Source organism: Culex quinquefasciatus, chromosome 2, assembly GCF_015732765.1.
Source record: "Culex quinquefasciatus strain JHB chromosome 2, VPISU_Cqui_1.0_pri_paternal, whole genome shotgun sequence".
Classification (NCBI taxonomy): domain Eukaryota; kingdom Metazoa; phylum Arthropoda; class Insecta; order Diptera; family Culicidae; genus Culex; species Culex quinquefasciatus.
In genome coordinates, this window is record NC_051862.1 from 164,903,417 (window position 1) to 164,927,886 (window position 24,470).

At 34.1% G+C, this 24,470-nt stretch overlaps 1 protein-coding gene across 3 annotated transcripts in view; it reads left to right on the forward strand.

Moving 5' to 3' along the window:
* LOC6038075 overlaps positions 1 to 24,470 on the forward strand; it is a 554,342-nt gene that overhangs the window by 209,363 nt on the left and 320,509 nt on the right. The window lies entirely within an intron of this gene.

Genomic DNA, 24,470 nt, shown 5'->3' on the forward strand with positions numbered 1-24,470 from the left:
AGCGTTTTCATCACCGTCAACATCGTGGTCTGCTGAAACACAGCGATGCAACAGTTCCGCCCGGTCGGTTAATTAATTGCCATGTCAGTCAGTCCTCTCTTCCCACCTCTACAGCTGGTGTCACCCACCTGATGGTCTTTGTTGCCATCGTCATTCACGTTGGTCTGGTCACTCATCATCATCCCGTGGGGGTTGCCCCAGGTAACCGTCATTAAATGACTCCCACCCCTTTTTCATCCTTCCTCACTTTACCAGGAAAGGTGAGCGCGAAAAAAAGGTCATCCCAGATCGCGTTAAAAAATCACCGTCAACACTAGTCTGTGGTTGGTCAGCTTTTTACCCCATCTTTCACAGGACACAGGACTGCCCGAGGCATAAAGTAGTGACGGACTTCCCAGCGCAGCAGAGTCAACGCGAGGTCTGGAAGATAATTTAACGGTCAATTTGCTGGCGAATTAAAGACTAATGGTTCACGCGAGTGGCTTCCGGCCAGCGTGGACGGGTCGTCCTGGGGACAAGTCCTGTCCTGGTGAGCGATGTGACTTTTTTTTTGCGACGAAAATTGCGGAGCAAGTGCGGTGCACGTAATTGAATTTAAAAACTAAAGTGAGCGATAAAAAAATAGCACCAGCTGGATGATGGACTGCCTGGTGGTGGTGCTTTGAAGAAAATTGTTTTACCCAGGATTATCTGGGGGGAAGATGCGGTTGGTCGAGCTGTCTTGAGTTCGCTTAGCGATTTGTACCTTCAGGGTGGTTTGAGGCTTTAAGGAATTAGAAAAAAGGCTTAAAGAGTTGGGAAGAATTCTCCTTGGATGATCCAAAACGTCCCAACATAACGACAAAGTTTTCTATCAAAATAATTGAAGATATGGAAGTATAATCCGGAGTCAAAAATCAGTATATTATTGTTTATATAACATAACTTACAAAAAGATAAATTTTTAACACTTCATTACAAAAATACGAGAAGCTTATGATTATGTATTTAAGTCACATACTAAATTTTAGTCATAGTTATTCTCATTTTTAGTCATGATCCTAGCAAATCCTTACAAGACAAAAATGTTCTGCCTTCTGTAAACCGGAGTGACAATGACAGGTTGATTTTTCGCAAAATAGCTTGATAATAAGTGTTCAAAGTACCTCAGAAGCAATTTTCAGAGAAGTTTACTGCCCATGTTCGCATAAATGTCCCATATGCAAAAACAGCAAGCTGAGAAAAACGCATTTGAAGTTTGTCCCATACATAAGGCTACGTGTTAAGTTTTCGCGAAAAATTGGAGTTACTCCGGATTTCTAGAACAAAGTGCTGGATGTTATCGGCTCTTTTGAAAGAGCACACGATTTTGAACCAAACTGCATCAATAACTCGAAATCGATGAAAATGCGTATGGGACATTTATGCGATCAGGGGCAGTTTAGTACATTGAATAAATATTATATTATTATTAATAGTTTTTCGCAGAACAAAAGTTGGTCAAAATGACCTCCTGAACACGGGAAAAATAAAAATGTTCGAAAAAAAATTGGACAGAAGAGGGTTTATTTAATAAACCCTCTTCTGTCCAATTATTTTTGGACATTTTTATTTTTCCCGTGTTTAGGGGTTTATTTAATAAACCCTCTTCTGTCCAATTTTTTTCGAACATTTTTATTTTTCCCGTGTTCAGGAGGTCATTTTGAGCAACTTTTGTTCTGCGAAAAACTTTACTTCTCTTGTTTTATGTTTTTCTTGTTTCTTTTTTGATATTTTAAATTGCATTTATCTTGTTTAGTTTATGTTTGTTTTTGGTAATATTTGGCCTATTCTACCACCTACCAGCTTTACATTTTGCCTATCAAATATTTTTATGTTTTTACAGTCAATATTTTAAATTTTTTGCTTGTTTTTCACATTTTCTGCTATAAAATGGGACCATTATCATTTAAATTGTAAAAAAATGCGTAGAAAAATAGTCTGGGTCACTAGAAAAATTACTGCATACTTATTTTTGCTTAAAATATAGGAAATGTTAGTAAAAGCCAAAGTTGACCCCAAAAAAATTTCATTTTTTAAAACATTGGCAAAGTCACATTAAACAAGTACAACTTCAAACCCATAAATTTGCTAAAATTTTAAGAGTTCTTCTTTCCAATGCTTTTTAAAGATCAAAAATTGTTTCAAAAATGGATTTTTGGCGATTTTTTAAATCGAGGCCCGTCTAAAGGCGTGGTTGGGTTGTAGAGGGTTAAATACAAATACAACTCTTGAACTTTTTGCCTTCCTCACCTCAATGAGGAAAGGCTATGAAATCGCTCGGAAAATGAAATTCTTAATTCTGAATCAAATTCCGAGCAAATGTCTGTGTGTGTGGATGCTGATCAAAAAAATTTGCACTGGATTATCTCAGCACTGGATCATCCGATTTTGTCTGTTTAGGTCTCATTTGATCCGTTGTGGGGTCTCATAAGTCACTATTGAAAATTATAAAGTTTAGTTAAGTACTTCAAAAGTTATGCTAAAAAAACGATTTTAATAAAAGTCCGGAAGATTGTAAAAAGGGTGGTTTTTTTTTAAAGAAACCCCACCATGTTATTTAAACATTTTTAGAAAGGTATTCAAAAGACCTTTTCAACGAGCTCAAGAAGATCTGACAACCCTATCAAAAGTTATAAGCACTTAAGTACGGGAGCGAATGACCCATAGGGTTAAAGTTCCCCCAATAAAATCAACAACAACAACAACTTAAGTGTTATTTATGCACTTTTTGGAAGCCGGAAAGTTTATAAGACAACATATAAATGACCCTATGAACATTTTCTGTGGCGTGTGCACAGCGAGTGGATTTTTTTTTGCTTTACAAAAATAAACAAACCAGATAATGCAGTCACTCAATTTATAAAATGGAAATAAGCTTCTCTCATTTTAGCAATGCGCGAGTCAAAAAAAAAACGTTCAAAAGATCATTCTCATTCAAAATTTGATGAACTTTCCGAAAAAAATACGTAAAAGCACAGGTTTGAGTTTTTTTTTTGGTAAAAACTTCAAAACAATGGTCAAAATTGTCACATTTTAAAAACTTTTTGGTAGACACAAAAGTTCTACAACAGAGTTAAGTTACAAAAAGCACGTAATTTTAAAATGTTCTTAAGTTAAATATGACCTCTCTTGGTTATTGCAGATTCGAAAGAACATAAAACTTCACATAAAATGTTCCATGTTCCAGATTTTTGACAGTTGAGTAACGGGAATGGTAGTGGATCTTAAACTATTTTTTTTTACTTTTTTTATAAAACATACGAATTCATGGAGTACGCCATCAAATCGGACGTCCAATTTTGCACAATAGTCTTTTTGACACCAACTTTCTATCTCTTCACGTTTTCAAGCTAGATATCACGGAAAAAAATACTTTGTAAAAATCCAGAAAAATTAAAGGGGTTGTTTCACTTCATTGTTACAAGATATCGAAAAAGAATATTTTTTTTTATTTTTAATTTAAAGAATTCCGAAAAATTACTTGCTGAATTTATATGATACATTTTTTGAAACCTAATTGTATCTCTTCACGATTTCGAGCTTATAAAAAATAACTACATGTCTTGTCAGTAATGACCGACTCACGTAGCCCAGTAGTAACGCTACCGCCTCGTAAGCAATAGATCGGGGTTCAAATCCCGTTGCGGACCAACACAACTGGTGATCTTTTCCCTTTAGAGCAATTCTCTACCAAAACCGGAAATGGATTTTATTTGTATTTTTTTATTTGGCTCAAACTTTTTGGGGGCTTTCCCTATGACCAAATATGCTATTTTGTGTCATTGGTTTACCCATACAAGTCTCCATACAATTTTGGCAGCTGTCCATACAAAAATGGTATGTAAATATTCAAACAGCTGTAACTTTTGAGTGAATTTTCTGATCAATTTGGTGTCTTCGGCAAAGTTGTAGGTATTGTTGAGGACTTTTGAGAAAAAAATAGGTACACGGAAAAAAAGCAGATTTTTTTATCAACTTTTTTTTCACTAAAACTCAATTTCCCAAAATACGTATTTTTTTATTTTCGAGATTTTTTCATATGTTTTTGGGGACAAAAATCCGCAACTTTTGAGCCATAGAGAAACATGGTCAAAAAAAGGTTTTTTTTGGGAGCGGCCGTGGCTGACTGGTTACGGTGTTCGCTTTGTAAGCGAACGGTTCTGGGTTCGATTCCCATCTGCTCCCAACAAGAAAGTTAAGAACACATTAATTTGAAATGATGAATATGAACGAAAAAACAAAGTCGCTCGAGGCGGGGTTCGATCCTCCGTCCTTTGGATTGGTAAGCAAAAATGTTAACCACTAGGCCATTACGACTTGATGAGCGTGGACTGGAATTAGGAATACTGTTACAGAGAGCGAGTTGTGGCGCTATAACCACGGCAAATAGTGTCCAGGGCATTCGTGGAAATACAATGTCCCATCCCAGAGGATCCCGGAGTACCAAACCTTATTAGCATGGTGCTCTCAACGAATACAACCAAATCTCGGAGCGTATGGTGGTGTGTCCCCACGCTTCTTCCTCCCCTGTCGATTCAGAATTGTGTTGTTGTTCGAACACTCAGTGCTCAAACTCAACCGAATTACGAATCATCTCTGCGATACGGCTTTACGCAGTAGGCCTGGCCGCTTTAACGCTTGTGATGTTGCAATGGCACACTACAAATGTTAATAAATGACAAGAAGAGTGCTAGGCGTCATCTAACCTAAGGCACTCTCCAGGATCCCTTCGAATGATTGGCTGCGCTAGGGTCTGATTAGATTAGATTAGATTAGATAGAGAAACATGGTCAAAAAATCTGCCGCCGAGTTATGATTTTTTTTTAAATAGTTTTATGCAAAAACAAGTTTGACATTACTTTTTAATGCAAAATTGAATTTGCAATCGAAAAGTACTTTACAGATTTTTTTATAAAGAGCTCCATTTTCAAGATTAAGCCACCGAAAGTTTGATTTTAGCGAAATATTTGCAGTTTTTCAATTTTTAAAAATAGTGACCATGAGTGACCATTTCTAAAAATATTTTTTTTTTGAAAGGTTCAGAAAATTTGCTATAAAATTGTCTAAGAGACATTGAAGATTGGACTTCTGGTTGCTGAAATACAGCAGCTGAAAGAAAAAGAAACACGAAAATTGAAGTTTTCTAAGTCTCACCCAATCAGCCTACCATTTTCTAATGACGATATCTCAGCAATTAATGGTCCGATTTTCAATGTTAATACATGAAAAATTCGTGAAATTTTCCGATCTTTTCGAAAAAAATATTTTGAAAATTTTTAAATTAAGACTAGCATTTTAAATGAGCGTAATATTCAATATTGAGCCCTTTTAAAATGTTAGTCTTGATTTGAAAATTTTTAAAGTATTTTTTTTCGAAAAGATCGGAAAATTTCACGAATGTTTCTTGTATTAACATTGAAAATCGGACCATTAATTGCTGAGATATCGTCATTAGAAAAAGGTGGGTTGTTTTGGTGAGATTTAGAAAACTTCAATTTTCGTGTTGCTTTTTCTTTAAGCGGCTCTATCTCAGCAACCCGAGGTCTAATCTTCAATGTCTCTTAGACAATTTTACAGCAAATTTTCTGAACTTTTCGAAAAAAAAATAATTTAGAAATGGTCACTCATGGACACTATTTCAAAATTGAAAAACTGCAAATATTTCGCTAAAATCAAACTTTCGGTGGCTATATCTTGAAAACGGATCCCTTTATCAAAAAATCTGTAAAATACACTTCGATTGCAAATTCAATTTTGCATTAAAAAGTAATGTCAAACTTGTTTTTGCATGAAACTTCAATTTTTTCCAAAAATCACTATTTTTTCAAAAATTCATAACTCGGCGGCAGATTTTTTGACCATGTTTCTCTATGGCTCAAAAGTTGCGGATTTTTGTCCGCTAAAACATATCAAAAAATCTCGAAAATCAAAAAATACGTATTTTGGGAAATTGAGTTTTAGTAAAAAAATGTTGATAATAAAATCTGCAATTTTTTTCCGTGTACCTATATTTTTTCTCAAAAGTCCTCAACAATACCTACAACTTTGTCGAAGATACCAAATTGATCAGAAAATTCACTCAAAAGTTACAGCTGTTTGAATATTTACATCATTTTTGTATGGACTGCAGCCAAAATTTTATGGAGACTTGTATGGGTGAACCAATGACGCAAAATAGCTTATTGGTTCATAGGGAAGGCCCCCACAAAGTTTGAGTCAAATAAAAAAATACAGAAAATAAAAATAGTCGAAATCGGCCGATTTCGTAGAGAGTTGCTCAGAAGTTTTTTTTGTGTCGGATTCAAATTTAGTGAAGATTTTTTTAGTTTCTTGAAAATAATATAAAATGAAGCATAAAATGTAGTTTCTGTGATTAAAACATAGGATTTTCAGAGTCTTTTTAACATTTTTCAAGTTCCGCGAAATTTGCGTGAATTTTGGTGTTTTGAAATTGAGGACCCCGAGAAATTAGAAATTTTTGAGCGTGAAAAATCACTAAGCCTAGTAACGACCGACCCACGTAACCCAGTAGTAACGCTACCGCCTCGTAAGCAGCATATCGGGGTTCAAATCCCGGCGCGGACCAACACAACTGGTGGTCTTTTCCCTTCTGGATTCGATTGCTTAGTAAAGGGAAGGTAGTGTATCGTCACAAACTGGACCTTATCAAGACACCTTAGGAAGACAACCGATGGAATGTTAACATTAACCTTAACATGTTAATATCAACGGCCCCGATACTCTTCAAGGGTGTTCCCTTCAGGAACAGGGAATGATTTACTTTTCCTTGTCAGAAATCATAAAAAGTTAAATGGGTTCAACTCGTGCGTCTTGAAGTATCAAAAAAAGAACTCTAATTTGAGACAGGAACCACAATTATTCCTTGGAAGAAGTTCAAAGTCAGTCTCGGAACCAACTGTGTGAGTTGAGAGAATTTTGCTTTTTAGATTTTACAAGCACCATCAACTTTAAGTATTTAAACACATTTTTGTGTCCCGCCACACATATCACTGACGAAAAGCTGGCAATTTACACTTGTTTTGTGTTTCACCCTTCAAAAAAAAATGAACAAAAGCTGATGCAAGCTGCACTCAAACCGAGGGCACTTCCAAACCATGAAGGCACACATACAGTTGGGCACAAACACACAGACACAATCACACAAACCAAAGTTGTCGTCGTGTGGCCTGGCATGCGAGTGGAAAATTTAGTGACAAGGATTTATTCCACTTGGTTTCCGACGTGACACGCTCTCCGAGGTTTTTGCTGCACCGTCAAGTGTCCCGCTCCGGGATGGCCGCCACAAAATTGTGACAGGTTCACTGGTTTGCCGACTGCAGAACTTTGTTTATCTTGCTGGGACAGGTTTATTTTTGTTTGGTTGTTTAAAATTTAAACAAAATCATAATTTTCCTTTGTTGTGCCATAAAAGCAAAACAATGCCTGTAAAATGTTTTAAATTTAAATTAAAAATTCATCACCTATCATATTGCAACAATCCCACCCGAGTGCAACATTCAATTCCGTCGAACCAAATCGAATTACGCCCAGCTTTGTGCCAGCATCGACAGCGGGTCCACGTGGCCACGTGCAACTTCAAAATGAGCTTACACGTGGCACCGCGGGGAACAATGAAATCCTGAGTATGTGCTCGACTTTTCCCATCCCCACTTCTGCCTGCTGCCACCAACCATGCTGCTGGTGGACATTGTGGACGTGAGACACACTTCCTGTTCCGGGCCCCCCGGGTTGGGAGGACGGTACGAAAACAGACCAACTGGCGGCGGAGAGGGCACAGTTAGGTTCTTGTAAAATGTGGCAAACAACTGTGGCGTCATGAAACGTGAGGTTTTGAAAGAGAATGATTAATGCAACTAATTAGATTTTAGCCTTTATTTGAAACATATGTGTTATAACTAGTACGAAAATGATTACAGTAGATGGGAAAAAAATGATTATATTTATGTGATTTTATTAATATTATTTTTGAAAATACTGACCTACAAAAAATTACAAAAATGACAGCGCAGGCTCAACTTGAGGGGAAGCATGAAGTTTGGGGTCCCCAAAAACACGTGCACTTTGAATTTTTCAGAGATATTTAGGCTGGGCCGAATGGTTAATGATATTTCCAGCGTTAGAACGTTTCTTTTATGGTACCAAATATCAGCGTACGTATCCAGCGTAAGAACGTTCCTTTTATGGTACCAAATATCAAACCAGCAGAATTTATTATACTCAATGCTCTCTGAGAAAACACCGCAAAATTTGAAAATAAAAATTGTACAGTTGGTTGATTTTTTTTTTCAAAAAACAATTATAAAGGTAATGTTTTGCTGTTTAATCAAAAATAAAATTTGAAGGTTTTTTTTTAAGTCAAATTCCTAATGATATGAACAGAAATCGGAAAAAATACGATTTATTGCAAAATCAGATTTGAAATCGAAAATAAAATATAATTTTTGTTCTTGGTGATATGCCAACATTAGTGCTAAAAATTAATTATACTATTTTGTGCAATTTGTCGTGAAACTACTTACATTGCCTGACACTCTCGAACGACGTCACTTTTCTCTAACGAGCAGTTCTCTACGAAATCGGTATTTTTTTATTAATTTTAATTTTTGTATTTTTTAATCCGGCTAAAACTTTTTTGGTGCCTTCGGTTTGCCCAAAGAAGCCATTTTGCATTTTCCATACAAATTTCTCAGCTGTCCATACAAAAATGTTATATGAAAATTCAAAAATCTGTTGAATCTTTTGAATGAATTTTTTAATCGATTTCGTGTCTTCGGCAAAGTTGTAGGTATGGATAAGGACTACACGGTAAAAAAATGTGATTTTTAATTTCACTTTTTGTCACTAAAACTTGATTTGCAAATAAACACTATTTTTTCTGATATGTTTTAGGAGACATCAAATACCAACTTTTTAAAAATTTCCAGAATGGGCAAAAAATCTTTGAACGAGTTAAGAATTTTTGAATCAGTACTGTTTTTATTTTTTCAAAAAATCGAAATACTTGTTTCAAAAATGTGTTAACTTCACTTTTTTGATTTAAAATCGAATTAGCAATTAAAGAGTACTGTAGTGAAATTTTCATAAAGTGCACCTTTTTCATGATAAAGCCATATTTACATTTTTTTAAAAAGTTGCAGTTATCCATTTTTTTTAATTAGTGCACATTTTTGCCCACTTTTGAAAAAAAAAATCATGATTTATGAGTCTCACTTAAACCTTTCTATTGTAGATGAGTAATTCTCGCTGAAAGTGGACCACTATTTACACAAGGTGCTCAAAAATCAAAAGCAATGTACTTTTCCAATAGCCCCCACCAAGTTATGAAAGAAACCATGTTTGGTTGGTTGAATTTGTCCTCACCACGGCGCCACGAAGCTAAAACATTTTTTTTAATTGGTAATTTTTTGACTTAGGCGCGTTTACAAAATTGCCAATAACTTTGCAAAACTTCAACGAAACCTTAATGTTTAGGGGTGTTTTGGAAAGGAAATGAGCAGAGCTTTCGAATGCACTTGTCAGAAAAATACCGTTCCATACATTTTTTAGCCATAAAACAACAATGTATTTTTAAAAGTCATTTTTGAAGGCCGGCGCCCCGCTTTATCGAAAAACTGACAAATCCATTTGAAAGCTGAGACGATTTCACATAAAGGACCAATAAATCTAAGGTGTATGTTCCTCCTATCATTTTTAATCTTATTTTGATTCTGAGAGCGCAGCGCTCCGTTCTTATTTCGGGCGCCCAAAATGTTGCATTAGCTTGCCCCAATTTAAGGTTTTGTCAAACAATATAGGTGCTCACTTTTTAAATGATAGTTTATTATCCAAGGATCAATAATTGACCAACATTTAAGGTTTTGGGTTCTGCCAGGTAATTTAATGTCGAAAAGTTGTTTTTGTTTACTTTTGTTGTTGTTAAATGCTTATTTACAATTGGGTGGACATTTTTACAGTAAAACTAATGAATGTAGCATGTAGGAAATTGCACCACGAACATTTTTCTCGAGGAGAAAACGTAATTTCGATACTCCAACGCAAAGATATTTCCCAAAATTAAGCAGCACGAACTATTATTTACATGCGGCATATGTTTTGGAACCCAAAGTATGGTTTCTTATAGTTATTTAGGTCGCTGAATTCGGATTTGCAATCAAATTTCAGATAAACAGTGAACAGTGATATTTGAGCCACGCCTAAATGTTATTTGCATGTAGTGAAAATGGTTGCAAAGTTATGGAAATCGTCATTAATTAATGACTGACGTATACAATCGTTCCACAAAATCATAAAAAAAATCCTTAAAAATCTAAAACTTTCATTTATTTTTAAGTTTACATTGAAACCAGCCAAATCACAAAACGATGTTTTCTGACATTCTCAAACTATCAGAACTTGAAAAAAACATTCTTCATAAAAAAATCCGTGAGTAAAATATCAATTAAAGGTGAGCAAAAGATAAAATATGATCGAATTCACTAGCGATTAAAATTACAGCATATTACCGCAAATAACTTTTGGGTGTGGCTCGAAATTTCACTGTTTAGGCTAGTATGGAGATCGGAAGGAAAGGGGTCAAGAAACAGCTTTACGAACAGCAGAACAAAGGAGAGGGAGCGTTTTCTTGGGGCTTTTATTCACCCTCTCTGGCTTGCTTTCGCTGCAGCTGCTGCCCATTTGAATTTTTTCTTGACCGATTCCTTCCGAAGTGCATACACCGCTTTTATCTGAAATTTGATTGCAGATCCGAACTCAGCTACCTAAATAACTGTAAAAAACATACTTTGGCTTGCAAAACATATGCCGCATGTAAATAATAGGCCGTGCTTGTTAATTCTGGGAAATTTGTAAAATTGGCACTTTTTTCTCACTAAAACTCAAATATCTTTGCGTTGGAGTATCGAAATTACGTTTTCTCCTCGAGAAAATGTTCGTGGTGCAATTTCCTACATGCTACATTCATTAGTTTTACTGTAAAATGTCCACCCAATTGTAAATAAGCATTTAACAACAACAAAAGTAAACAAAAACAACTTTTCGACATTAAATTGCCTGGCAGAACCCAAAACCTTAAATGTTGGTCAATTATCGATAGTGCATCTTGATCCTTGGATAATAAACTATCATTCAAAAAGTGAGCACCCAAAACCTTAAATGTTGGTCAATTATCGATAGTGCATCTTGATCCTTGGATAATAAACTATCATTTAAAAAGTGAGCACCTATATTGTTTGACAAAACCTTAAATTGGGGCAAGCTAATGCAACATTTTGGGCGCCCGAAATACGAACGGAGCGCTGCGCTCTCAGAATCAAAATAAGATTAAAAAAGATAGGAGGAACATACACCTTAGATTTATTGGTCCTTTATGTGAAATCGTCTCAGCTTTCGAATGGATTTGTCAGTTTTTCGATAAAGCGGGGCGCCGGCCTTCAAAAATGACTTTTAAAAATACATTGTTGTTTTATGGCTAAAAAATGTATGGAAGGGTATTTTTCTGACAAGTGCATTCGAAAGCTCTGCTCATTTCCTTTCCAAAACACCCCTAAACATCAAGGGTTCGTTGAAGTTTTGCAAAGTTATTAGCAATTTTGTAGACGCGCCTAAGTCAAAAAATTACCAATTAAAAAAAATGTTTTAGCTTCGTGGCGCCGTGGTGAGGACAAATTCAACCAACCAAACATGGTTTCTTTCATAACTTGGTGGGGGCTATTGGAAAAGTACATTGCTTTTGATTTTTGAGCACCTTGTGTAAATAGTAGTCCACTTTCAGCGAGAATTACTCAGATATATCAGCAACTAATGGTCCGATTTTCAATGTTAAAATATAAAATATTCATGAAATCCGATCCTTTCGAAAACAATATTTTCAAAATTTTCAAATCAACACTTACATTTCAAAAGGGCGTAACAACACAGTTCAAAAAAGCAAAATATAGAGAATTTTCCCAGCTTTTCAAAAATATTTTTTCAGAAGTGAGCAAACATGGACACTTATTTTTAAAAATGAATAACTGAGACTATTTTTAAAAAAATGGCTAAAGCTTGAAAACGGTGCACTTTATCAAAATTTCACTTGAGTACTTTTTGATTGCAAATTCGATTTTACATCGATGAAATTAAGTTTTTTGAAGTTTTTTTTTGCGACCAGTATTTCGATTTTTTGAAAAAATCGGTATTGATTCAAAAAATCATAGTTCAGTCAAATTTGTATGGAAAATTATATGGACAGACTAATGATGCAAAATGGCTTCTTTGGGCATTCCGAAGCCACCAAAAAAGTTTCAGCCAGATTATAAAATACAAAAAAAACAAATGATAAAAATCTCAGAGAATGGCTCTACCGAAAATAACAAAACCGAATTGAAACACTTTTCAAAACAAGTGCTGAAATGTTCTACTTTTTAGTTTTGAAATGGATGCTGAAAAGTTGAACTTTTTAGCACTTGTTTTACATTTCAACATTTTTTCGATTTAAAATATGGATTGACTAAAGACTAAAAAAATTAAATAAAATTTCACCACTTTTTCTTAAAAACACAATCCAAAAACAATGCACTTCACGTACCCGGAACAAAACATCCCGTCCATTTCATTCCACACACGGAAGCAGCAGCAACATTTCTGTGGGAGGGGGGGGGGACTCATTCCAAGCAGCAAACACGAAAGCTCTTATTTAAATATTTAAAGTTGATAGCTCGGGTGAGTTTTCAAAAAGCCGTAAGAGCCATCGTGACCTCTGACACTAAAATTCTTTTTTCTCTAAATTATAACAAAATTTCATTTATTTTTAGTTTGGGGCACTTGATAGACGTGTAGATGAACATTCTTGAGCATTTTTGAAATTTGCTTTTCGTAAGTAGGTCAAATACCGATGCAAAAAAGGCTTTATTTACCATTGGCTCTTACGGCTTTTTGAAAACTAATCCGAGATAGGTCGTTTGTTGTCCCCCTGACTAAGAGGGGATGTTTATTCACACCCGTTGCTGCTGGCACACCAACACAAAGCCTTACGCGCGATGTTTTTTTGTTGCCCAGTTAGTCAGTTTGTTGTCTTGCAAAGCTTTCGGCATCCAAGTTGTTTTGCCTTTTTTTTTCTTGTTGTTGTTTTCCATGAATTTCCCAGCGAAAGCTCCCGGCGACCATTTGCGTTAGCTTGGAGGCTGTTTTGAGAGTTGTTTTTTTCTTGCTTTTTTCCACCAACATCAGATTTAACGCTGGAGGACCATCGGCGTACAAATTGCGCAGAAAGAAAATTGCAGCAAAAAAATGTAATAAAAAAAAGAAGCGTGGCACGACGAGTGCAATCCAATCACGCTTTCAGCTCGGTGAAGTGCATTGCAATGTAGCCTTCCTCGCCCCCACGTGGCAGGGTGGTTGTCAGGCTTGATTAATCGATGTTCACTTTAGGAACAATTTCACTTTGCTATCAGCTGGGAAGTGCATTCAGTAGAGGGGTGCTGGATTGGTTATGGTCGATGTTGTGCACCTCGTGCGATGAACAAGTTTGTCAGGGGGAGGATCAATCCTGAATGTAAGCTGTGGAATGTGATGTGAGGTGAGTTGTTTTGCATCATTGAGCCTTGAAATTAAAACTACACCCAATTTTCGAGCCAAACAATAAATAAAATTAAATTTAATATAAATAGTTCACTCTACAGCATTGCCTTGGAGTTCTCGATTGCGAGATTCCTACTCGAAACTAGGTGTCCGAAGGCTTGATTGATGAGGCAATTGCAAACCTCTTTTTACACCTAAGCTTCCATCCAACCCGAGATTCGAACTGACGACCTTTGGATTGTTGGTCCAACTGCCTACCAGTGACTCCACCAAGACGAAACCAGGGAGAAGACTCCTAGTCCTACACCTGAACTGAGCTAACGACCTAACCCTCTTAGGTTAGACCGGGGCCAGCATTTACATCCGCGTCCGACGGAAGACGTGGTCAGAAAAATTTCGTCTCGAAAAATGCCACCGGGACCTTCTGGGATCGAACCCAAGCCGACTGGGTGAGAGGCAACCATGCTTACCTCTAAACCACCAGTCGCGGCCAACCAAACAATACATTCAAAAAAAAAATAGTCGGATAAAAAAGTATGATAAACAAACCCATTTTGATCCATATATTTTCAGATTCAGAGCCATACAATTTTGCAGAATTATCGAAAAAAAAATTACGTATGAATAATAATATAAAAGTAGTCATCAGCAAAGTTTAAGATAAAGAGTTTTCAGAAAAATAAGACCTACTGAAAAAAATCTGTTCTTGATTTTCATTTCCTGGTTATATAAATTGAACTCTAAGGCTATTGTTTTCATTTCATACGTTAAAACATGGTTGCCACTTCAAAATTAAAAAAAAAATCTGGCCATGTTTCAATAATAAAAAAAAATCTCCAGTGATGAACTATTCAGTTAACAGGTCAATTTAAATCAAATCTTGTGTTTCAAAAATGTATTAATCATTAAAGCATAACAATAACTCTCCGCTAAATAACACAGCAGCAGTTACTTTTGTCCCTGATCACGAATCCGAGGTCCGTTTTTTGATAACCGGTGACGGAGTGGCGGTACGACCCCTTCAATTTTTGAATATGTGAAAAAAGAGGTGTTTTCCAATAATTTGCAGCCTGAAACGGTGATGAGATAGAAATTTGGTGTCAAAAGGACTTATATGTGAAATTGCACGGCCGATTTGATCGTGTACTCAGAATAAAAAAACGTGTTTTTCATCGAAAAAACACTTAAGAGCGAGTTTTTCACCGATGTGAAACAGGTCGTATCGAGGTGCTCCGATTTGGATGAAACTTTCAGGGTTTGTTTTTCTATACATGAGATGAACTCATGCCAAATATGAGCCCTCTACGACAAAGGGAAGTGGGGTAAAACGGGCATTGAAGTTTGTGGTCCAAAACACATGAAAAATCTTAAAATTGCTCGCATTTCCGTAAAACTTCATCGATTCTAGTTCTCTTAGATGCATTCGAATGGTCTTTTGAAGCCCTTCAAAATGTGCTATAGACATCCAGGATTGGTTTGACTTTTTCTCATAGCTTTTGCAAATTACTGTTAAAAATTGATTTTTTTAAAACCTTAATAACTTTTTGCAACAGCCTCCAACACCCATACTCCCATAGGTCAAAAGTTAGGGAATTCCATGGACTATAAGCCTATGGTATTAACTTTTTGGCCAATCGCAGTTTTTCTCATAGTTTTACGATTTTTCTAGAACAAACATTTTACAACGTTAGTTTTTGCCCTGTAGGCCTCCATAGCGGCACTTTTTGGTCTCAATTTTGACATATTCGGAATCCTCAGAAAATTTTACATTAGATTGAGGTTTTGGAATTTTGAATTTGATTGAAAAAAATGCCATTTAGAATTAATTAAAATATTATTTAGCATTTTGTCGGATTAGGGGTAAAACAAGTTTTCGCCTACTTGATACAGCATTTGACGTATTGATCATAGGGTAAATAAAATCTATTTCTTTTTTCAAAAATGTTTTATTTAATTATTTTTTAAATCAAAATTATAACTCCAATACTTCTAACTTACGTGAAATTGTCCGCGGATTCCGAATATGACAAAATTGAGATCAAAAAGTGCCGTCTTCTTGGCCTACAGGGCAAAAATCACCGTTGTAAAATGTTTGATCTAGAAAAATCGAAAAACTATGAGAAAAACTGCAATTGGCCAAAAAGTTAATACCATAGGCTTATAGTCCATGAAATTCCCTAACTTTTGACCTATGGGAGTATGGGTGTTGGAGGCTGTTGCAAAAAGTTATTAAGGTTTTAAAAAAATCCATTTTTAACAGTAATTTGCAAAAGCTATGAGAAAAAGTCAAACCGATCCTGGATGTCTATAGCACATTTTGAAGGGCTTCAAAAGACCATTCGAATGCATCTAAGCGAACTGGAATTGATGAAGTTTTACGGAAATGCGAGCAATTTTAAGATTTTTCATGTGTTTTGGACCTCAAAATTCAATGCCCGTTTTAACCCACTTCCCTTTGTCGTAGAGGGCTCATATTTGGCATGAGTTCATCTCATGTATGGACAAACAAACCCTGAAAGTTTCATCCAAATCGGAGCACCTCGATACGACCTCTAGAACAAACCGAGCAGAATTTACAAATACTGCCTCTTAAAAAAGTTGTTTAAACTTTGCCATTTTCCGTCATTGAATTGTAAAATTTTGTGGAACATGTAATTTAGAGGGAATTTTAATGTACTTTTCATTTTAAAATTTCGTGTTTTTTTCTAACTTTGCAGGGCTATTTTTTAGAGTGCAACAATGTTCAACATAGTTGTAGAAATGACAATTACAAAAATTTTGATTTGTAAACACAAGGAGTTTGCTAATAAACATAACGAGTTATCGTGATCTAACGGTTTTTTTCCTTTTTTTTTAATGTTTGGTGTCGTTGATCATGGCCGTTCGTTGTCACCCGCGGTAGACACGGACGACGAAACAATTAGAAACGCAAATCCATTATGTTTATATATCATTTTTTTTAATTGCCTGATCTACAACTTTGTAGAACATTGTTGCACTCTAAAAAATAACCCTGCAAAGTTAGAAAAAAACACGAAATTTTCAAATAAAAATTAATGTTCTAAATGAAAAAAATACTCTTCTGGATAGGGCGTCCAATTTTCTCTGGTTTTGAATTTCCCAAGAAGTTTTTCAAATAGTCATAAAATATATGTTTTTCATTACATTTTTTATGTTTGTCAAGCTTAAAATCATAGAATTATTCAATGCTATTAATCGGTGATAATCTACACTTCAATCTAAACAAGGGCAGCAGTTTTAAGATAGCATTAAAAAATAAAGAAATAAATTTAATTGCCATGTGTTGTGCTTTGGATTTTTAATGTACCACGATTTGTAATCCAATGTGATTCGAATTTAAATTGTCTCTTATATTTTTATGTTTTTTTTTATATATATTTTTATATGACATGACTAGAAAAGCTTAAAGAATCATTTAACCAACAAAATGATACCAAGAAATGTAAAATTTAAGATAAGTTTAATAATACATTAAACAAATTATCTTTAAGTCAATACGCCAACTGGGGAAAATCGGGACAACAATCTGACTTGGAACAGAAGGTTTTGGAGCAATAAATTTGGAAACCAAGACTCCGGTTTGGTCTGTGCCTGTTCCAACCGGAATCAATAAGGCAGTTGCAAATATTTTTTGAAGTTTATGTCCCTCGACTCTGATCAAAGTCGACGGTGTCAACATTTGAATGAAAAAAAGTGTCTTAAAATGCATCAAACACCTGTCCAGTTGTTTTGCAATCACTGATTTCCAAATTTTCTAAACACTGACGAAAATTTCATTTTTGCGAGAAAATAAAGTTTTTGCGTTACATTGTAATTTCAAAAAAGTTCAAAAAAATTTTAAACCAGTCCAAACATGGTAAATATGATAATCAATGCAGCAAAAGGCATTTAAGATTGTTCTGAGTTGATTAGACTTCTATTTCCATTAAAAATTTTGATATTTATTTAAAAAAATATTTTTTGCCCTCTGATTTCTCGGACCAATTTTAAAGGGTGAGCGACATAAACCTTGAAAAATATTTGCAACGGTCTAAAAAAAAATAAAAAAAAAATTGCAAAAAGAAAAAATAAAACAAAAACTTAACAGCTTAATTCTTAACATGTGTTCTCTTCTTCTCCAGATGCCAGTTTTTTTATAGAAAGTAATTAAGTATAATATTTTTTCATAAATAAATCATAAATCTACGTAACTTTGATACCTGTCTTTTAAAAATATATCAAATTTAATAGAAAATATTTAAAGCGCTGGGCATTGTGAACATCTGTCAACTGAAATTTTAACAATTTCCCTTTAATGAGCCCAATTATTGCTGATATATCGATGCTTGTGTGCTCTCATATACCAACTGAAATTTTGGTGGTTACGAGAAAATCGATTTTTTAAATTTGAATAACTGTTTCTGGGAAACTATTCGACAAACAATTGTCCTAATAATTTTAAAGTGTGCTCCTGACGTAACTTAAAGATATGGTAAAATATGAAAACTTTTGAAATGCAAAAAAGGCAGAGAAATTGTAGAATTGTTATTCATAACTAAGTATTCATCTGTTCATATATTTTCACAACCAAATCTTAATTTCCAGACCAAAATTAGATTTTTTTCAACTTCGGGAATTCCCGGGACAAAATATAAATAAAAATCCAGGGATTCGGGAATTTTGTCCTGGGATTTCCCGGGATGGCCGTATTACTTCTGGGTTAATATAGATTCCAAAAGTACATTTAATTTACCTTCAAATGACATTTTCAAAAAAAAAATACAGTTGAGTAACGAAAAATGACAGAGTATTTAAAACTTTGTAAGTGTCGATGAAAAATATGTTGTTTTTTTTTAATTCTGAAAAAAAATCAAGTTATCCGATGCTGAAAAATTCTGGCAAAATCTGTCAAAAACTGCCAAAGAGAAGGGTTTAGGGTAGAAGGCTCAAAATCGGCCCTTATATTTTCGATTCTAAATATTTTATCGGTGAAAATTGCGTTTTTAAGAAAAATGTGTTTTTCATACTTATGGAGACGCCTGGTATAGTCATCCCACATATTCGGAACACTTTTGTGGTAATTTGTCAAAAGGATGCAAAATGCAACTTTTTTGTCGTCCCTCCTATTTTTAGAACCTTCATTTGGACATTCTCTTGCTATTTCACTAGTAAGAATAGTACTTTTTGAACAAAAAACCCATTTCAAGACTATTATATCCAGGGCAGCAAAACACTGCCTCCAAATTGCCTGTTTCATAATTGTAGGATGTTATTGTGCCTCCCACAATTGTGGAATACCTGAATTTAACTGATATTTTCACAAAAAAGTTATCAAACCATGTATAAAACATCACTATGCTTGAGTTTCATTGGTTTCAGTGTGTGAAGTCATTATTTGGTAATAAATATGTACTCCTGGAGAGATCCAAAGTCTGTTTACATTCGTAAGAAAAAAGTGTTCCGAATTTGTGGATTTCAAGGGTCAAAGTAATTCTTCAAAAACTTCATATATATTGCAGATGTTCGATACAGCATTCGAAAGATCACAAGAAAAGCTTTCAAAAGAAGGTAAAAGCGAATCATTAAGTTCAATTATCGATTTGCTATGATTTTTTGAACATTGGACGATCTGGAAACCGTCCCGAATATGTGGGATGACTGTAATGAATAAAAATATTTAAAAAAAATATTTAAGTATTTTTTCGAAAGTCAATGCGTAACTTATTCAATCCAATTTATGGTTTAAGTTGCTTAAATACAGTTTAGATCCATAATATAGGAACAGGGCGAAAACTGGGCCCTCTACCCTATTTGAATTCTGTCAAACACTTGAAAAATCTTGCATTTATATCTATATTTCAGGATACTTTGAAAGTCCCAGTCAAGTGTTCATGGAGATGCCAATGCATTGGCAATGGATTGCAATGGATCACAGTGACTTCACTGAATATGAACCATTATCCAAATATTTATAGATCCTCAACAATCTTTAATTTGGAGCTTGGCAAAGCTAAACAATAAAAAAAATTTAGGGTTGAAAAAACATTTAAATCATAATAAACTTTCATAAAAGACTTTCATGCGTTTATTTTCCAAGCATCAAATGTTATTTCACCCTCCCGAAAATGCAACGATGACGAAAGTCTTTGTGCACCGCACAAAAATAAATGAACCGGGGTAATTTTACATGATAAAGCTAGTTTTTAACTTTGAAAAAAAAATGTAAAAAAAGGTGTGAAAAGCATCGTTCTAGGACACCTTTGGAGATTCCGGGCGACAAAAAAACTAACAAAGTGGAAAACGACAAACGGGTTTACTAAAAGACTTCGGAATGCATTATTCATCCATCGTCGAGAAATTTTTCATTTCCTTTGTTCTGGGCAGCCGAAAGTTGTGCCGTTTCCGTGCGATTCCACGTAAAATTGCAAGATTTTTTTTTGGGAAATGCTTTAAGTTTTTATTTTAGGTTTAGTTTGATCTTAATTTTCAAGCAAAACTTTTTTTGTCCTATAAAAATCGCAAAGCTGGAAATGACCCTACGCTATGGGCAAACTCTGAAATGCACAAAAAAGGACGAAATTGCAACGTTTGATTTCGAGCAGCTTTTTTGTCTGCCCCACTCTTCGTCCAGGAAATAATCCCTGCAGGATAACGGAATGGAAGTTGGGATTTCTTTTTTTTTTGCCCTGGCCGATCCCTACAGCGAGAATCAAATGAAAGTCATCCGTGGAAAATTGCCCTAAATTATGATTATGGTTGGCGATTTTTTGCTCTATAAAAATCATACAGAAATAAAATAACTGCAAAAGAGGCAAATTTGTCTCATTTGAAATTCCTTTTTTTTTTCGTTGCATGATTTTGAACCAATTCCGAAATAAAATGTTATGAGACAGTTAAAAATTCAGGTCACTCCAGGTAACTGCAAAAAGACTGCCCGGAATGTGGTCGTTGACTCCAACAAAAATGGAGAGCATAAATTACGTCCAGGCATTTTAAATGTTCCCTTGGGAACGCGTTCTGCCTCCGATGGAAACTGGTGCTGGTGGCCATGCCTTTCCAATGACACTATCTCTCCGTGTGGCACCATTTTTCGGTTCGGTCTTTGGGCCGTGGTGCAATAGGTCATGGAAATAATGAGCTTATAAATCAGACACACGTGACCTCTGTGGATGGTTTGTTTATGGTAATTGTGTGTTGATGTGCAAAATAAGCGTCGCGATTCCACCGTGGGAATGCCCCAGCAGAGCTCATTATGCGTGCCAAAAGGGTAGTCGGCTGAATTATTTCTGAATTTTTAAACATTTTCATTTTATTTAAAAGTTTGAAGATCACTCAAACATTGTAGCGCTTCTTGGCCGACCTTTCAGCGCGCATGAAAGCTCTCATCAAGAGAGCTTTTCTGTAACTTTTCCACCAACTCATGCAGAATCAGCGTAGATTGCACTCAATCTCGATTGACAGCAGACAGGAAACGGAAGTGCACCAAAGGGGGAAAGATGGCTGGCAAGGGATGCATACTTGGCGTCTGTATTCATGTATAATGTACATTCTAGCAGATTGCACTGAGAAGGGAGTTGCTTGATGATGCAAGAATTTAAAACAGGAAATGAGGTGGTATTCAAGGGCAAACTGAAAACGTTGAAGTTGTAACAGCTTGGGTGGATGTTTATCTTTTTTTCTGTTTTATTTTTTCTTTTTTCTGTTTTATGTTATTCTATTTTGCTGTTTTTCTGATTTTCTGTTTTTTCTGTTTTTCTGTTTTTCTGTTTTTCTGTTTTTTCTGTTTTTCTGTTTTTCTGTTTTTCTGTTTTTTTGTTTTTCTGTTTTTCTGTTTTTCTGTTTTTCTGTTTTTCTGTTTTTCTGTTTTTCTGTTTTTCTGTTTTTCTGTTTTTCTGTTTTTCTGTTTTTCTGTTTTTCTGCTGTTCTGCTGTTCTGCTTCTGCTGTTCTGCTGTTCTGCTATTCTGCTGTTCTGTTTTTCTGTTGTTCTGTTTTTCTGCTGTTCTGTTTTTGTGTTTTTCTGTTTTTCAGTTTTTTTGTTTTTCTGTTTTTCTGTTATTCTGTTATTCTGTTATTCTGTTTTTCTGTTTTTCTGTTTTTCTGTTTTTCTGTTTTTCTGTTTTTCTGTTTTTCTGTTTTTCTGTTTTTCTGTTTTTCTGTTTTTCTGTTTTTCTGTTTTTCTGTTTTTCTGTTTTTCTGTTTTTCTGTTTTACTGTTTTTCTGTTTTTCTGTTTTTCTGTTTTTCTGCTTTTTGTTTTTCTGTTTTCAGTTTTTCCTTTTTTCTGTTTTTCTGTTTTTCTGCTGTTCTGCTGTTCTGCTGTTCCGCTGTTCTGTTTTTCTGTTGTTCTGCTGTTCTGTTTTTCTGTTTTTCTGTTTTTCTGTTTTTCTGTTTTTCTGTTTTTCTGTTTTTCTGTTTTTCTGTTTTTCTGTTTTTCTGTTTTTCTGTTTTTCTGTTTTTCTGCTGTTCTGTTTTTCTGTTTTTCTGTTTTTCTGTTTTTCTGTTTTTCTGTTTTTCTGTTTTTCTGTTTTTCTGTTTTTCTGTTTTTCTGTTTTTCTATTTTCTGTTTTTCTGTTTTTCTGTTTTTCTGTTTTTCTGTTTTTCTGTTTTTCTGTTTTTCTGTTTTTCTGTTTTTCTGTTTTTCTGTTTTTCTGTTTTTCTGTTTTTCTGTTTTTCTGTTTTTCTGTTTTTCTGTTTTTCTGTTTTTCTGCTGTTCTGCTGTTCTGCTTCTGCTGTTCTGCTGTTCTGCTGTTCTGCTATTCTGCTGTTCTGTTTTTCTGTTGTTCTGTTTTTCTGCTGTTCTGTTTTTGTGTTTTTCTGTTTTTCAGTTTTTTTGTTTTTCTATTTTTCTGTTTTTCTGTTATTCTGTTATTCTGTTTTTCTGTTTTTCTGTTTTTCTGTTTTTCTGTTTTTCTGTTTTTCTGTTTTTCTGTTTTTCTGTTTTTCTGTTTTTCTGTTTTTCTGTTTTTCTGTTTTTCTATTTTTATGTTTTTTTCTGTTTTGTTTTCTTTTTTTCTGTTTTTCTGTTTACTGTTTTTCTGCTTTTCTGTTTTTCTGTTTTTCTGTTTTTCTGTTTTTCTGTTTTTCTGTTTTTCTGTTTTTCTGTTTTTCTGTTTTTCTGTTTTTCTGTTTTTCTGTTTTTCTGTTTTTCTGTTTTTCTGTTTTTCTGTTTTTCTGTTTTTCTGTTTTTCTGTTTTTCTGTTTTTCTGTTTTTCTGTTTTTCTGTTTTTCTGTTTTTCTGTTTTTCTGTTTTTCTGTTTTTCTGTTTTTCTGTTTTTCTGTTTTTCTGTTTTTCTGTTTTTCTGTTTTTCTGTTTTTCTGTTTTTCTGTTTTTCTGTTTTTCTGTTTTTCTGTTTTTCTGTCTTTCTGTTTTTCTGTTTTTCTGTTTTTCTGTTTTTCTGTTTTTCTGTTTTTCTGTTTTTCTGTTTTTCTGTTTTTCTGTTTTTCTGTTTTTCTGTTTTCTGTTTTTCTGTTTTTCTGTTTTTCTGTTTTCTGTTTTTCTGTTTTTCTGTCTTTCTGTTTTTCTGTTTTTCTGTTTTTCTGTTTTTCTGTTTTTCTGTTTTTCTGTTTTTCTGTTTTTCTGTTTTTCTGTTTTTCTGTTTTTCTGTTTTTCTGTTTTTCTGTTATTCTGTTATTCTGTTATTCTGTTTTTCTATTTTTATGTTTTTTTCTGTTTTTTTTTTTTCTGTTTTTCTGTTTTTCTGTTTTTCTGCTGTTCTGCTGTTCTGCTGTTCTGTTTTTCTGTTGTTCTGTTGTTCTGTTTTTCTGCTGTTCTGTTTTTCTGTTTTTCTGTTTTTCTGTTGTTCTGTTTTTCTGTTTTTCTGTTTTTCTGTTTTTCTGTTTTTCTATTTTGCTGTTTTTCTGTTTTTCTGTTTTTCAGTTTTTCAGTTTTTCTGTTTTTCTGTTTTTCTGTTTTTCTGTTTTTCTGTTTTTCTGTTTTTCTGTTTTTCTGTTTTTCTGTTTTTCTGTTTTTCTGTTTTTCTGTTTTTCTGTTTTTCTGTTTTTCTGTTTTTCTGTTTTTCTGTTTTTCTGTTTTTCTGTTTTTCTGTTTTTCTGTTTTTCTGTTTTTCTGTTTTTCTGTTTTTCTGTTTTTCTGTTTTTCTGTTTTTCTGTTTTTCTGTTTTTCTGTTTTTCTGTTTTTCTGTTTTTCTGTTTTTCTGTTTTTCTGTTTTTCTGTTTTTCTGTTTTTCTGTTTTTCTGTTTTTCTGTTTTTCTGTTTTTCTGTTTTTCTGTTTTTCTGTTTTTCTGTTTTTCTGTTTTTCTGTTTTTCTGTTTTTCTGTTTTTCTGTTTTTCTGTTTTTCTGTTTTTCTGTTTTTCTGTTTTTCTGTTTTCTGTTTTTCTGTTTTTCTGTTTTTCTGTTTTTCTGTTTTTCTGTTTTTCTGTTTTTCTGTTTTTCTGTTTTTCTGTTTTACTGTTTTTCTGTTTTTCTGTTTTTCTGTTTTTCTGCTTTTCTGTTTTTCTGTTTTTCTGCTTTTTTGTTTTTCTGTTTTTCTGTTTTTCTGCTTTTCTGTTTTTCTGTTTTTCTGCTTTTTTGTTTTTCTGTTTTCAGTTTTTCCTTTTTCTGTTTTTCTGTTTTTCTGCTGTTCTGCTGTTCTGCTGTTCCGCTTTTCTGTTTTTCTGTTGTTCTGCTGTTCTGTTTTTCTGCTGTTCTGTTTTTCTGTTTTTCTGTTTTTCTGTTTTTCTGTTTTTCTGTTTTTCTGTTTTTCTGTTTTTCTGTTTTTCTGTTTTTCTGTTTTTCTGTTTTTCTGTTTTTCTGTTTTTCTGTTTTTCTGTTTTTCTGTTTTTCTGTTTTTCTGTTTTTCTGTTTTTCTGTTTTTCTGTTTTTCTGTTTTTCTGTTTTTCTGTTTTTCTGTTTTTCTGCTGTTCTGCTGTTC